We start from the raw sequence: 16017 nt of genomic DNA on the forward strand, positions 1-16017 counted from the left end.
CCCCAAGCCTACATATTTATATAGATACAGGTTTGCTGGATACTCGTTAACCATCTCTTTAATTCTATTCAGTCGAAAAAGATTAGAGAAAGCCTTTAATGTTCTTGTGTATCTGTCATAATGGCCAACTTTATGCTCAGTGCTGGAACTACAATTCCCAGCCTACCGTCCAAAGACTAGATCCTTCTCATGCTGGAAAGAAAGCCTCTTTCCCCCAAACTGTCACTTGGGTTGTCCCATACTTCCTGCAAGTAAAGAGGAATTTAGGTCAGCAACATCACCACCATTACGCATCCTTGGGTGGTTTGCACACTAAACTACCTTTCCATCTGCCTTATCCAGCTTTAGACATCAGGATCTTGGCATCAGGTAAATACCAGGATGTTGAAGGGATACTTGTCCTGGGAGAAGCAATTAGCTCTGCCTACCCAGGCCGCAGGCTCTAGCGCAGTAAAGAGACATTTCCACACACCTTCACTACAAGGAATGGGGTGCTCCCCCTTTCAGGGCTCTGAACTAAAGCCCGGGGAAAACACAGTGTGTGCTGCTACCACCACAATCACCACCTTGTCTACCTCAATTCAGAGACCACCTCCTTTGAAAAATTCCACGGTCACAAAGACTATGACAAGTTACAGGAAAATAGGGTGGAGGGCTCTCTGTAACACTCTGCACTATGTCTACAATAGGACTGGTTTACGAGTACAGGTATACTAGTGTGCATGCTGTCACAGTTCAGGGCAAATGCACCTGTATTCCCTCTCCAGGGTCCCTTGAGAGCACCAACTCTAGGCTTCCAGCTCCTCAGTCACCATCTCTCTTGGATAGAGACCTGTCTCTCTCCGCGTTCCGACTGGGATTTTTCTCAGGATGCACAGTTCCCTGTCTACACTGTGATATTTGTGGCAAGCCAGACTGCCTAAATATTCCTGCATCTGATCTTTGCCTTCTCTCTGAAGACTATGAACAGCTGTAATTGCCAGCAGCTATGTGTTATCACGCAGCTCTTTATAAGCAAGCACATTTATTCTTAAGGTGAAAGCATTACAGAGAAAACATATAAATAATAAAAGTTTCTTTACGCAGGCTAAAAGCTTACTAGAGGTCAGCTATCCGTCTTACGGGGTCTCAGTAGGCCAATGTCCTCCAACCCTTCCCAGGAAGGACTGGGCCTCCTGGGACAGAAGGTCCTGTCAATTCACTAGATCAGAAAAAGGGCCTTGAGTCAGTTTAAACTCAGGCCATTTATCCAAAAGCCCCTTCTTTGTCGAGTCAGTCCCTGGAGAATCCAGTTTGAACTCATACATCTGAGTTTCTCCAGGTGGTGGAACTTCTCTGAAGGTGTTACAACCTGAATGAATTTGTCTAATCACGCCATACTGTTAATTATTCTTGGAGGTGGTGTGGTCACCTCTCACAGACCCTGGCCTACAATGATACATAAACTTATAAAAGTAAGATTTCCCAAAGATATTGCAAGCAATTGCTATACCTGTCATGGATACAACTATACCTACAAACCTGAGCTTTGTACCAGTCTCATAAAACCATGCACCACGAGCAGAACAGGCTACACTCGTAAAATCAGTTTTGCCAGTATAACTGTGCCTACTACACGAGTAGCTTTTGTTGGCATAGCATCGGTTAGGAACCACACCTCTTCACACTCCTAACAGACATAGCTATGCCAGTCTTGGAAAGCTCAGATCTACAAGATAGGCTTTCTCTGCTACCCTCAAATGACCGACTGCCTCTAGAGGGAGAGTTTTGATAAACCAGGTATTTTAATCATTGCAGTGAGGGCTGAAGCAGGATCTCAGTGCTGTATAATACATTATGGTAACATTGGGGAAGAGGAAAGTAAACCTCAATCTCCTCACAGGCTTGGTACTCCAGCCAAACAAAAACCTTTCTCTAATCACTGAAGCAGTGATTTGGGAGAATCACTGAGAACTACAGAAGAGGTGTGTTCATTCTGGAGATGAAACTAGTTTAACCCTTATCTATCCCCCTCTCTTTGGCTACCAATATTGAGCTTTAAAACTGAAAATTCTAGCTGACAGCAGTGAGTGCAAGGACAGAGGATGTTATTGGCCTCTGCAACCCTCCAACCCAAGCAAAGATTATCTTTATAAAAATATTACCACAATGGCCCCAAACAGTACACCTGACATGTTCTGGCTCATTGCTGTGCAACAGCACAGTTGTGGGGATGTTTCGTTGAAGGACAGTGAGAGTTCTGAGTCCATCACAGCAGCTAACCCTGCATGCAGACCCAGCCTGCAACTTCAGAGTCCTTATTTAATCAGCACAGAAGCAGCAGCAAGGTAAATATGTTTGGGGTTAGTGGCCTTGTTTGTAGCTAATCCAATCCTAGTAAATTAAACAAAAGGGAGCAAAACCCCATCCTCCCAAGTAAATCTCTTAATAGATCTAGATTAAGATCTCAGCTTCATACCCCATGGAGTCCTGCTAATCCTCTCTCAGATGTCCCCAGCCTTAATTGGGCTGTGCTGGCATTGGCAACTTGTTTACCCGGACTTTTAAAATGACTTTAAATAGAAAAGCAAACAGCCTCTTCCTGCCCTGTCTCCCTCCCTGGAATGTCAGAGCACCAGCAAGCTTCAAAGGCAACACCACAATCAGCATATTGGGATGGACCCCAGGACAGCTCTGGAAACCTCTCTCTCAAGTCACTGGTTCCAATCCAGCCCTGGTAGCTAGTGATTGAAGATGGCACACTGGCATGTGCTACATAGGAGTGGTAGAGAATACAGGATAGCTTGTGGAAATATATCCCATTCCTTGCACAAAGAATCAATCTCAACCACTGAATATCAGCTCCTTCTCAATTTAAAGTCGGAAGTGTCTGTCAGAGTCACTTGACACACCACTTCCTCACAAAAACCAGAGAAGCTCAGTGACTCCTGACTTTGTCACTTGTGAAGGGAACAACTTGTAGGGGGGAAAAAGCAGAAGTTAAACAAGACCTTTTGAAGTAAGAGCACAGGCCACATCTAGATGTTGTCTTGAGGAGAACTACCGGAGTGAACACTATTCTCCGGGGCAGCATACTTTAATGGAATAGTCTCCCCATTTGCTCAAAAGAAAAACCAGTACTACTACTTCTGGTAAGGAAGGTTCAAGGAGAAGGGTGAGGGATCAGAGTGGTGAGAGAGATCAGACAGACTACAAACAACAAACTTGTGAGCTTTCGTATAAGACAATTTTCTTTCTCCTGCAGATTTTGGCCTTGTCTACACATGGTTGTATTTGTGGTGCAGTAGGGCCCTAGTGATTCTGACACAGTATCATTACACTTGTAGCCAGCCCCATGTTTATTTTTGTTTCAGTCTTTGAGAAGTTTTCCTGGTTCAGCTTCGGGCACTTTTACTTGTAATCCACAGCCTTCCCTGCCTAGGCTACGACAACCAGCCAAGAGCAAACAGCAAGTCAAACAAAGGTTACAATAATTTGCCAAAATTGGGCACTGAATCTCTCTCTCTCTCAGATACACACACACACCAGTCCTATCTGTGCAAAGGGCCCCACCCCTAACTCTTAATTGTTTTGCTAGATTTTACAGGTGAGAGGCAAGAACAAAGCAGGACACAAGAAGGTTTAGCTGCAGCCAGTCACATAAACCTTGACTAAGAAATAGGTCCCAGGGACTGCAGGTGGTGAAAACTGAAATACATTCTGTCTGGTGAGAGACAGTGAGGAGCAAACCTGTTTGTATGTACATTTCTTTGGAAAAATATCAGCATCCACCGCTGTTCTCTCACAGAAAGGGCTTAAGGTGAGTTCAATGTCTTCAACACGCTCTCTGTGACAAATGCAAAATTAAATTCTTAAGCATAAATTTGGTTTTCAAATTAAAAATAAAAAATCTGTGAAGGATAACCCATGTTTCCAGATTTTCCCTTGAGGGTTCCCTTTTTTGCCCTCAATGCTGTGCCATCTATACACATCTTAGTCAAGGGCTTATAATCCTGGCAACTCACACAGGAGCAAATATCTTCTATTCTTCCTTTCAGGCAGACTGCTTGAATACTGTGCAAATATAGATCAGATTTCCTTGCACCTTCCTCCATATTAAAAGCAGAATCTGGTTCTGTTAGTTCCTCCCAAAAAGTCAGAGACTTGGACTTCCTATTCACTTGCCTGGGGCTTGCTGAGGGAGGAGGGGGAATTCCCCATCCTCTCCCCCAGCCTTGAGGGGGTAAAGATAGGAGTGAGTGTTTTATCCATGGTTCTTCAACATTGTCTGGTTTTCTTGGTTCAAGGATTAATGGAGGAACTCAGTTTCTCTGTCTAAATTCTCTCTAGAATCAAGGGAAACTGTCCCAAGCACCACCTGGCCTTGGGAAGACAACAATTATATCCAATAATGCTTTAATGGCATGACAAGTCACACAAGTATTGCCAATCTTCAAACATCAGAGGTAGAATCATAGAATATCAGGGTTGGAAGGGACCTCAGGAGGTCATCTAGTCCAAACCCCTGCTCAAAGCAGGGCCGATCCCCAATTAAATCATCCCAGCCAGGGCTTTGTCAAGCCTGACCTCAAAAACTTCTAAGGAAGGAGATTCCACAACCTCCCTAGGTAACGCATTCCAGTGTTTCACCGCCCTCCTAATGAAAAAGTTTTTCCTAATATCCACCTAAATCTCCCCCACTGCAAATTGAGACCATTACTCCTTGTCCTGTCATCCACTACCACTGAGAATATTCTAGATCCATCCTTTTTGGAACCCCCTTTCAGGTAGTTGAAAGCAGCTATCAAATCCCCCCTCATTCTTCTCTTCCACAGACTAAACAATCCCAGTGCCATCAGCCTCTCCTCATAAGTCATGTGTTCCAGTCCCCTAATCATTTTTGTTGCCCTCTGCTGGATGTTTTCCAGTTTTTCCACATCCTTCTTGTAGTGTGGGACCCAAAAGTGGACACAGTACTCCAGATGAGGCCTCACTAATGTCGAATAGAGGGGAATGATCACGTCCCTCGATCTGCTGGCAATGCCCCTACTTATACATCCCAAAACGCCATTGGCTTTCTTCGCAACAAGGGTACATTGTTGACTCATATCCAGCTTCTCGTCCACTGTAACCCCTAGGTCCTTTTCTGCACAACTGCTGCCTAGCCATTCGGTCCCTAGTCTGTAGCGGTGTCTTGGATTCTTCCGTCCTAAGTGCAGGACTCTGCACTTGTCCTTGTTGAACCTCATCAGACTTCTTTTGGCCCAATCCTCCAATTTGTCTAGGTCCCTCTGTATCCTATCCCTACCCTCCAGCGCATCTACTGCTCCTCCCAGTTTAGTGTCATCTGCAAACTTGCTGAGGGTGCAATCCACACCATCCTCCAGATCATTTATGAAGATATTGAACAAAACCAGCCCCAGGACCGACCGACCCTTGGGGCACTCCACTTGATACCGGCTGCCAACTAGACATGGAGCCATTGATCACTACCCGTTGAGCTTGACAATCTAGCCAGCTTTCTATTCACCTTATAGGTGGATACTACCCACTCAATCCTAATAGGCTTGTTCTCTTTGTGGGACATTTTGGTAGATTTCCAGCTATACTGAATGTTTATGAGAAATTTTGTGTGGGGAGTGTTTCACCCACAACAATACGAGTCAAACTCAGTCATGTCCTATTTGCTCTCTTGTGAACAAAAGAGAGAAAGAAGAGTGAGTCTCTCTCATGGTACAACTACACTGCAAAAAAAATCCCCTGCCACAGTGAGTCTCAGAGCCCAGGTCACCTGACTTGGGCTTGCACTATGAGGCTAAAAAAGCGATGTGGTCGTTCCCGCTCGGGCTGGCACTCACTGCTGCAGGTTATGGGATTTTTGTAGTATAGACCCTCAGTCACCTACTGAACAGGGAATCAGGGGACTAGGAATGCAGAGACTCCCAACAAAACAAAGCCCAGAGTGGTTCTTAGGACAGCATGGACGGTAACGAACATGAGATTAAAGGGGCCAGTTTAAGAGGCACAGATTCCTAAGGAAACACCTCTTTCCCTCTCTCAGGTCAATTTACAAGTAACCCATCTCACTCCTCTTTGGACTAGAGGGCCTGTCTGATGGGTGACTATCACTTCTGGAGCCAGGAGGCTCATGTGCTCTCCCCATGTCACTGAACAGGCTGTTATAGCCTAGGTATCACTTCAATCGTTAGTACTTGTGGGTGATGTGTGACAGAAAGCAGCACGCTGATCAGTTTTCCATTTGTACGATCTGTACTGTTGAGATAGGGGCAGTTGTGTAGTGGCTGCAGCAAGATGCAATCAATGGACACAAGATCACTCATCTTTTAATGACTGGTGCATAGACAGGTTCTTTTTAGCAGACTGTCACAATTATCCCTATTCTGCCACTGATGATGTCCAAGCCTGTTAGAATGGCCCTGGGATGATCTTTGCAGCATAGCAAAGCTCAGTGCCTCAGTCAGTATTCCAAATTCCAGAAGCTGTAATATGAAGAGCTGAATATACTTTTCTAAACATGTGTATGAGCGCTGACCTCCACAAGCATGGCAACTTTGTTTTCACACCATGCAAGAAGGTGAAAGAAAGGAGAAGTCTATATTACGTTCAGATGAGAGAGCAGAAGGGAAAACTGTCTTACTGGTAACTGTGTGCCATTCTTCTTCCCTATCTCAGAACAAAAAGCACTCCCACAATGAATGGAGTAACAAATACTCTATTATTTATGTTATCATAGCATCTAGGAGCCTCAGTCAAGGACCAGGACCACTGTGCTAGGCGCTGTACACACAAACAACAAAAATACAGCCCCCACCCCAAAGAGCTTACAATGTAAGCACCAAACCATGAGAGTACATTCATTTCAAAGTATAGGGCAAGAAGGGTGATGAGGGCCACACATCAAACTACCACCTCATGTATTTAAGAGAGAGAGTGCTGCTGACATGGCATTTTCCATGCAGGGTCCTCACCTTTGGAATCCATTACCTCCCTTCCTTCAACAGAGCTCAGATTTAGTAACCTCCCAGAAAAGCTGCAGCACCCACTTGGTGGTGCCATAAATTAATTGGGTGGGGTATATCATGGGTTTAGTTATGGATACCATGTGGGTAAGATATTGGGCATAAGTAAACAACATGCATAAATACAACTAAATGTAAATGTACACATCTGGGAACAAAGAATGTCGGCCATACTTACAGGATGGCGGACTTTGGGAAGCAGTGATTCTGAAAAAGATTTGGAGGTCATGGTAGATAATCAGCTGAATATCATTGTGAAACTGGCCATAACAAGTAATGTGATCCTGGATGCATAAACAGGGGAATTTTGATTAGGAGTAGAGAGGTTATTTTACCTTTGTATTCGGCACTGATGTGGCAGCTGCTGGAACCCTGTGTCCAGTTCTGGTGCCCTCAATTCAAGAAAGATGTTGATAAATTGGAGAAGGTTTGGAGCAGAGCCATAAGAATGATTAAAGGATTTAAAAAAAAAAAACCTTATAGTCTCAAGAGCTCAATCTATTCAACTGAACAAAGAGAAGGGTAAGGGGTGACTTGATTACAGTCTAAATACCTGCACGGTGAACAAATAAAGGAAACAGTCACTGTGGCACTGTACTGCAGAGTACAGCTGGATTGCCAATGCAGAATCCATTTGACGAATGGGGAAGAAGAGACTTTACAAGTTATTAGTTCAGTTTTATCTTTACTGATTTGTCAGTGGACCACTGTTGATCTAGGCTTTGCCTGAGCTAAACACATGTAAGCTCAACCCTTGTTCTGTTGTTTTGGTTAACAGTGATTTAATCTATTCTACACATGCTCTGCAGGGGGAAACCTAGACCAACAGCACTCCACAGTTACACTGTGACTAGCTGAAAACCAAATACATAATGCCAAAAACTTATTTTACAGCAACCTTGGCAGTCTTTGCTTTCTTGTGCTTTCCAGTGGGATTGCCTGGTTCTATTCTGCACTGTCAGACTGGGTCTCCTATTGGGAAGGCAAAAGAGCAGTTAGTCATAGTTGGAATAAAGGGACTGGCCCACCCACTTCCACTTCTCTTGTATTTTGCCCTTTTCCAGCTCTTGTCTGTGTTTCTTTCTTTGTCCTTCCTGTTGGTTTTAGTAAACAGGTGAACACAATATACATATAGCAACCACTGGTTCTTCCCCCTCTTTGTCTGAGGCAGGATATGGTAGCCTGTTCTGAATTTTGTGAGATTTACCTAGTCTCACTAGAGAGATCCCATGTCCCACAGGACCACTGAAGTGCTCCCAAGATGATTTTAGACCAGTAAAATGGGGTCTCTTCATTATGACATATTGCATACATGCTCAGAGGTAAGGACTGCTACTTGGGCAAAACCAGATCTTGAGCATCTGAATTATTGGACTGAAGCTCTTCAAGATTGGCAAGCTACAAAACGATAGTTTTTGCCAATTATGATTGAGGACACACTCCTGGAAACAGGACTCTTCAATGATCCAGCAGGTGGAAGTTGAAGCTAGACAAATTCAGATTGGAAATAAGGTGCAAATTTTTACTGGTGAAAGTAATTAACCATTTGAACAATTTACCAAGGGGCATGGTGGATTCTCCATCACTGACAATTTTTAAATCCAGATTAGCTGTTTTTCTAAAAGATCTGCTCTAGGAATTATTTGAGGGAAGTTCTATTGCCTGTGTTATACAGGAGATCAGACTAGATGATCACAATGGCTCCTTCCTGCCTGGCTTTTCTTTAAATTGTAAAGTGCTAAAAGTTTGAGATAGATTTATTTATATCAGTTTATCAGCACCGAACAGTCCTGTTATATATATATATATATATATATATATATATATATATATATATATATATATATATAAAAATATATATATATTGTGTTCACCTGTTTACTTAAACCAACAGGAAGGACAAAGAAAGAAACACAGACAAGAGCTGGAAAAGGGCAAAATACAAGAGAAGTGGAAGTGGGTGGGCCAGTCCCTTTATTCCAACTATGACTAACTGCTCTTTTGCCTTCCCAACAGCATACCCAGTCTGACAGTGCAGAATAGAACCAGGCAATCCCACTGGAAAGCACAAGAAAGCAAAGACTGCCAAGGTTGCTGTAAAATAAGTTTTTGGCATTATGTATTTGGTTTTCAGCTAGTCACAGTGTAACTGTGGAGTGCTGTTGGTCTAGGTTTCCCCCTGCAGAGCATGTGTAGAGTAGATTAAATCACTGTAAACCAAAACAACAAAACAAGGGTTGAGCTTACATGTGCTCAGCACAGGCAAAGCCTAGATCAACAGTGGTCCACTGACAAATCAGCAAAGACAAAAAAGAACTAACAACTTGTAAAGTCTCTTCTTCCCCATTTGTCAAATGGATTCTGCATTGGCAATCCAGCTGTACTCTGCAGCACAGTGCCACGATGACTGTTTCCTCCCTATGATTAAATACAGTGATTTAGGACAGCTCTTAATTTCCACAGCAGCTTTCCTTTAACCCTGGACTTTTGATGGGACATGAAAAATGTGTGCCCTCTAACCCCTCTCTTCCCCCAGTCCCGTTGGCATTTGAAGTCAATGAAGAGAATGGTGTCATAACGGAAGATTATCTACCTAGCTCAAGAATCATCACCACCAAAACTGTAAGGAGAACATTTCTCTTCCTGCTGCTGCTCTTCCAGTGATGTGCCACACATGATTAGGTACACAGCACTCCACTAATGAGAGTTTTATTCCCTGTCTCATTGAAAACACACTTTCTTACCTATGAATGTAGTGCAAAAGTTTTTATGGAATCACAAACTTATTTTAGCCCAGAAAGGAGGCCTGATGGGTCACTCTGCCCCTCCTCCACCATCACAGACTCTGTACAGTTTATTCACATGGAGGTGTTGGGATTTGCCAAAGGAACCCTGCTCCTGCCACCATTCCCCATCCCCTAGAAATTCATTACTGGCACCAGAATCTCTGCTACACAGTTCAAGTTTCCTCTTTTCCCTTACTGGTCCCTACAGATTGCTCATGCACAATTGACAGTAACATGTATCAAAGAAGTACCGAAGTCCCACTATTACAATCAAAACACCACTGGGCAAATGCTGTGCGCAGCTAGGGATTCCCAGATACTCCACAGTGTGTGGGCCTCGCCTTTCTCCTGCTTCTGCAGAATTAGTGGAGGAGAATACCCTGGTGCTACTTTCCAAATGGATTAAAATGCTTTATTTAACCACCCCACCATTCCCTATCTCCCCACTTTTTGTACACTGAAACTCTGCAGTAAATACCAGCCACATGCCAGCCTACTCATTTCTCTCACTTCAGTCAGTCTAACTGCATATATTGGACCAGAACAGCATTATGCTATAGTCCCTTTGTTCCCCTCTAAATTTCAGTGGCACTGAAGCTGTTGTGATCCACTCATCTAAAGTAATCTGAGAGATCCTTATCGCTGAGAACACTCATTATGCACTCTGAAGAACGGGCACTTCATCCAGGCACCTCCAGCACAGACACAAGACCAAATCACCATGCACAGAACCTAGGAACCTCTGCAGAGAAAAAAAGCTTTATGATCCTTGTTTTAAACAGATCACAGGAACATGCATCACCGAGACATGACTGAACTACTCCTACTCTAGCACAGAATATAGGAACTTCTACCACTCACAGACTTTAAGGTCAGAAGGCATCATGGTGATCATCTAGTCTGACTTCCTGCAGATTTCAGGCCACAGAACCTCACCCTCATCTGTAGTAACTCGGAGCCCTCCCCATCTAGTGTCCCATCATGAGCCGTTGGGAATTTTTGCTACTGGCAGTTGCTGATTGACCACATGCCATTGTAGCAGTCCCATCATACCATCTTCTCCATAAACCTATCAAGCTCAGTCTTGAAGCCAGTTCGGTTTTTTACCCCCACTGCTCCCCTTGGAAGGCTGTTCCACAATTTCATTCCTTTCATGGTTAGAAACCTTCATCTAATTACAGGTTTCAGAGTAACAGCCGTGTTAGTCTGTATTCGCAAAAAGAAAAGGAGTACTTGTGGCACCTTAGAGACTCAAATGCTCAAATAAATTGGTTAGTCTCTAAGGTGCCACAACTACTCCTTTTCTTTTTGCTTCATCTAATTGTGAGCCTAAACTTGTTGATGGCCAATTTATAGCCATTTGTTCTTGTGTCCACATTGACACTTAACTTAAATAAACCATAGAACATTAGGGTTGGAAGAGACCTCAGGAGGTCATCTAGTCCAATCCCCTGCTCAAAACAGGATCAACACCAACTAAATCATCCCACCCAAGGCTTTGTCAAGCCAGGCCTTAAAAACCTCTAAGGATGGAGATTCCACCACCTCCCTAGGTAACAACCCATTCCAGTGCTGCACCACCCTCCTAGTGAAATAGTGTTTCCTAATATCCAACCTAGACCTCCCCCACTGCAACTTGAGACCATTGCTCCTTGTTCTGCTTCTTGTTCTTGTCCTCTCCCTCCCTGGTATTTATCCCTGTGATGTATTTATAGAGAGCAATCAGATCTCCCCTCACCCTTCATTTGGCTAGGCTAAACAAGCCAAGCTCTTTGAGTCTCCTCTCATAAGGTAGGGTTTCCATTCCTCGGATCAGCCTAGTAGCCCTTCTTCGCACCTGTTCTAATTTGAATTCATCTTTCCTACACATGGGAGACCAGAATTGCATACAGTGTTTCAGATGAGGTCACTAACATAGGACTGTCACTTTCCAAGTATTATAGCACTTGAAAACCTGTAAGTATCAAAGGCCTGATCCAAAGCCTATTGATTTTAACAAAGAATTCTATTGGACTTCAGCAGGCTTTGAATCAAGCTGCAAGACAGGACTGGTGCAACGCTACTGTACTACAATTCAACACCCGGGCACAAACTCACCACTCCCACTACATCACTGAAATGGATCACAGGGCTCTTTTAGCATCACTCTTCCCCATCATCCCTCCAGACAGAAGTTCGAGAGAAAACATGAGACCTTCCCTTCAGCACTGGATTTAGAGGAACACAGTGCCATTGTTTACTTTTATGGTAGCTCCTAGAGGTCTAAATCAGGATTGGAGCCCAATTGTGCTGGGACCTGTTCAAACACAGAAGCAGATACAGTCCCTGAAGAGGGATCTTACAGCTGTTAGGCATGGTGCCATGGAGGGGTAAGAAATCTGCCTTGCAGTTGTAAATTCGTAGGAACGTTTTAGCCACCCACCCCCATCCTTCTAATTCTTATTCTGTCTGGTCCAAGTCAGAGTTACTGGATATTGAACAACATTGCCCAGAATTCTGCACACAAGGGTTGCATGTATTAAGTCCATTGGAATAAAACATTTAGCAACAAGTAAAGAGCCCTGATACAGAATGCCCATCTCGCTCAGGAGTTGTCAGAAATTCCCTTCTCACCCAATTTGCCTCTATTCCCATCACATACTGACAACGGTGCTACTGAGGGCAAACAATGTGAAACTGTTTCCTCTCTAAGCCATTCTGCTTAGCTGAGAACCACTTACAAGTGTGCCTTTTCATTCTTATTGGCTCAATACAAATCCAACCCCCTTACTCCCAAGCTGCTCCCAGTCCTCAACCTTGTATTTTGACATGAGAACATTTAAAAACTGGAATTCTGAGTAGCTTTATCTTAGCCCCCTAATCAAACCAGAGTCTCAGCACAGAGTGAGTCAAAAGACTCCAAACTCACCTCAAGTCAGTCCGAAGAAGAGGAGCTGCTCCTTGGATTTTATGCTCTCAAAGTCACAAACAATTTTCTCTGTTAAATTAAATCAGAGAAACAAGGTTTTAAAGGGTACTCCTCTCTTCCTTTCCTGAAGTCAGCTCGCAGCAGTGTTTGTAAATATTTGCTTAGCAGGAGCACCTTCACTCTCCAGAACCCAGGTAATGATTACATTACAGTAACCGAGTTATGAGGACAGAATGAGGCAATGAAAAGTCTTGCAGGCACCGGACAGGCTTCCCAGGCAGTGAAGTACAGTTGCACTTCAGTGGGCAGGATTGTGGAACACAGAGTGAGAACAGATAGAGGAGGAGCTGAGAAATGACAAACACAGAAGAAATAAGGGACCCGGGGTCACAGGGAAAATACAAAGAACAAAGGGGGAAGTAGGGGAGGAGGAATGTGGTGTGAGCTGGGAGGCTGGCAAAGAGACTGGGGAGAGCTAAGAAATCTAATGGGATTTTTCACATTTTGTCCATTAAATACAGTGCTACCTTTAACATGGTCTGTAAATCAATCTTCAAGGCTCCACCCTTTTTATTTTGGCCACACCTAATTCAGTTCAAATAGGCTTTCTTGGCATGACAAGTTATATACATGTTGATGATGTGTAAGAAAGAGTCAGACCCATAGGATAAATATCAGGGCAGGTGTGACCAACCCAGATCAGGTTACACCCCTTCTCCACCTGATTACCAGTCCAGTTTTCAAACAAATAAAGATAAGAGGCTGCATTGTGAAGCTAATTTAATCTCAGGAAATTTCTGTGTATAATAAAGGGGTGATCAAGGAGAAAGCACTCAACAGAGGCTGGCTGTGTCTACACTACAGCTTACGTTGGTATAAATTATGTCGCTCAGAGGTGTGAATAAGCCATCCCCTGAGCGACATAAGTTACACCGACCTAAGTGCTGGTGTGGGCCGCGCTATGTTAGGAAGAGAGCTTCCCCTGCCGACACAGCTACCACTGCTTGCGGCTGGAGTAATTAAGGCCTTGTCTACACTATAGAGTTTTGTCCACAAAAGGCAGCTTTCGTTGGCAAAATAGTAAATGCGTACACATTGCAATGCGACTTTTGGTGACGAAAATGCCGTTTTGGTGACAAAATAAAACCACCCTGACGAGAGACATAAGGCTTTTTGTGCAAAATTTCTGTCACCAAAGTACCAGTCTAGACACCACTCTTGATTTTATCGCTTTAATTGGCCTCCAGGTGTCCCACATTGCCGATCCTGACCGTTCTGGTCAGCAGTTTGAACCCCGCTGCCCTGCAGCCAAGTAAACAACCATCAGCCCCTCCCCCTTAGCAGCCCCAGGAATTTTTGAAATTCCATTTCCTATTGGCTCATCACATCTTCCCAGGTGACCATGGCAGGTTATCGCAGCAAATGATCTCCCGCTTGGACCACTGTGGAGTGCTGGAGCTGCTCAGTATTTGGGGAGAAAAGTCTGTGCAGTCCCAGCTTGAGCCATAGGAATTTTGATACCTACGGGCAGATTTCTCGAGGCTTGTGCGAAAAGGGCTATGATCAGGACATGCTGTAATGCAGAGCGAAGATAAAGGAGCTGAGGCAGGTGTACCATAAGGCGAGGGAGGCAAAATGTCACTCGGGCGCTGCACCTAAGACCTACCGGTTCTATAAGAAGCTGGATGCTATCCTTGGTGGTGACCCCTCTTCCAACACCAGGAGCCCTGTGGATACTTTGGCTGGCCTGAAAGCAGTGGAAAGAGGACCTAACCCGGAGCACAAAGTCACTGATGAAGAGGTGGAGTTAGACAATGATGTGGAGCTCCCGACGGGGGTGCCTGGTGGGGCAGGCAGCCAGGAACTGTTCAGCACTCTAGAGGTGTCTAGCTAGTCTCAGCAGTTGCTTTCCGCAAGCAAGAAGCAGTAGAGGAGACGCCTAGTAAGTGGCTGTGGTTTGTGTAGTGCAGAGGTGGGTTCAGGGTATAGAAATGTGAAAGGCTATCTGTGTTTCTGTGACCAGCCGAGTGTCTCCGCTTGATAAGAAAGATGGAGAAAAGAAGACATGTTCCAGGAGATACTGCACTTCTCCAATGCAGTATCATTACACAATGTGCATGATAATCAAGTTAGGCCATTTCCTGTACAAATCCAGGTTCTCTCACTCAGGAAATGGCCTAACTTGATTATCATGCACATTGTGTAAAGAGTTGTCACTTTGGATGGGCTATCACCAGCAGGAGAGTGAATTTGTGTGGGGGGGTGGAGGGTGAGAAAACCTGGATTTGTGCTGGAAATGGCCTAACCTGATGATTACTTTAGATAAGCTATTACCAGCAGGACAGTGGGGTGGGAGGAGGTATTGTTTCATATTCTCTGTGTATATATAAAGTCTGCTGCAGTTTCCACGGTATGCATCTGATGAAGTGAGCTGTAGCTCACGAAAGCTCATGCTCAAATAAATTGGTTAGTCTCTAAGGTGCCACAAGTACTCCTTTTCTTTTTGCGAATACAGACTAACACGGCTGTTACTCTGAAACCTGTCTCTAAGGATAGTAATTCCATGCTCTAATAAGAATATAACAGTAGGGATCTATTATTGACCACCTGACCAGGACAGTGATAGTGACAATGAAATGCTAAGGGAGATTAGAGAGGCTATCAAAATAAAGAACTCAATAATAGTGGGGGATTTCAATTATCCCCACATTGACTGGGTACATGTCACTCAGGACAAAATGCAGAGACAAAATTTCTCGATACTTTAAATGACTGCTTCTTGGAGCAGCTGGTACAGGAACCCACAAGGGGAGAGGCAACTCCTCGATCTACTCCTGAGTGGAGCGCAGGATCTGGTCTAAGAGGTAACTATAACAGGACCGCTTGGAAATAGTGACCATAATATAACAACATTTAACATTTCTGTGGTGGAAAGAACACCTCAACAGCCCAACACTGTGGCATTAATTTCAGAAAGGGGAACTATGCAAAAATGAGGAGGTTAGTTAAACAGAAATTAAAAGGTACAGTGACTAGAGTGAAATCCCTGCAAGCTGCACAGACACTTTTCAAAGACACCATAACAGAGGCTCAACTTAAATGTATACCCCAATTAAGCCACCGTGGCTTAACAACCATGTAAAAGAAGCAGTGAGAGATAAAAAGGCATCTTTTAAAAAGTGGAAGTCAAATCCTAGTGAGGTAAATAGAAAGGAGCATAAACACTGACAAATTTGAGGGCCCTAGACAAATTAGAGGACTGGGCCAAAAGAAATCTGATGAGGTACAACAAGGACAAGAGCAG

At 44.0% G+C, this 16017-nt stretch overlaps 1 protein-coding gene across 5 annotated transcripts in view; it reads right to left on the minus strand.

Annotated features, from left to right (window-relative positions):
• The window catches only part of NDST2 (N-deacetylase and N-sulfotransferase 2), a 230452-nt gene that overhangs the window by 57816 nt on the left and 156619 nt on the right, over positions 1-16017 (minus strand). Inside the window, exons 1-2 of one of the 5 annotated variants that reach the window (XM_077822091.1) lie at positions 11903-12004; positions 3744-3826 (exon numbers count right to left, since the gene is read on the minus strand). The exons of 2 other annotated variants lie outside the window; for them this stretch is intronic. The gene's annotated coding sequence lies outside the window, so the exon portion shown is untranslated. Of the gene's footprint in view, positions 1-3729; positions 3827-11902; positions 12005-12713; positions 12783-16017 lie in introns of those variants that run through there. 2 more of the 5 variants (XM_077822086.1, XM_077822090.1) reach the window with 2 other exon arrangements.

The sequence above is a fragment of the Eretmochelys imbricata genome, chromosome 7, assembly GCF_965152235.1.
Source record: "Eretmochelys imbricata isolate rEreImb1 chromosome 7, rEreImb1.hap1, whole genome shotgun sequence".
NCBI classification, from domain to species: Eukaryota; Metazoa; Chordata; order Testudines; family Cheloniidae; genus Eretmochelys; species Eretmochelys imbricata.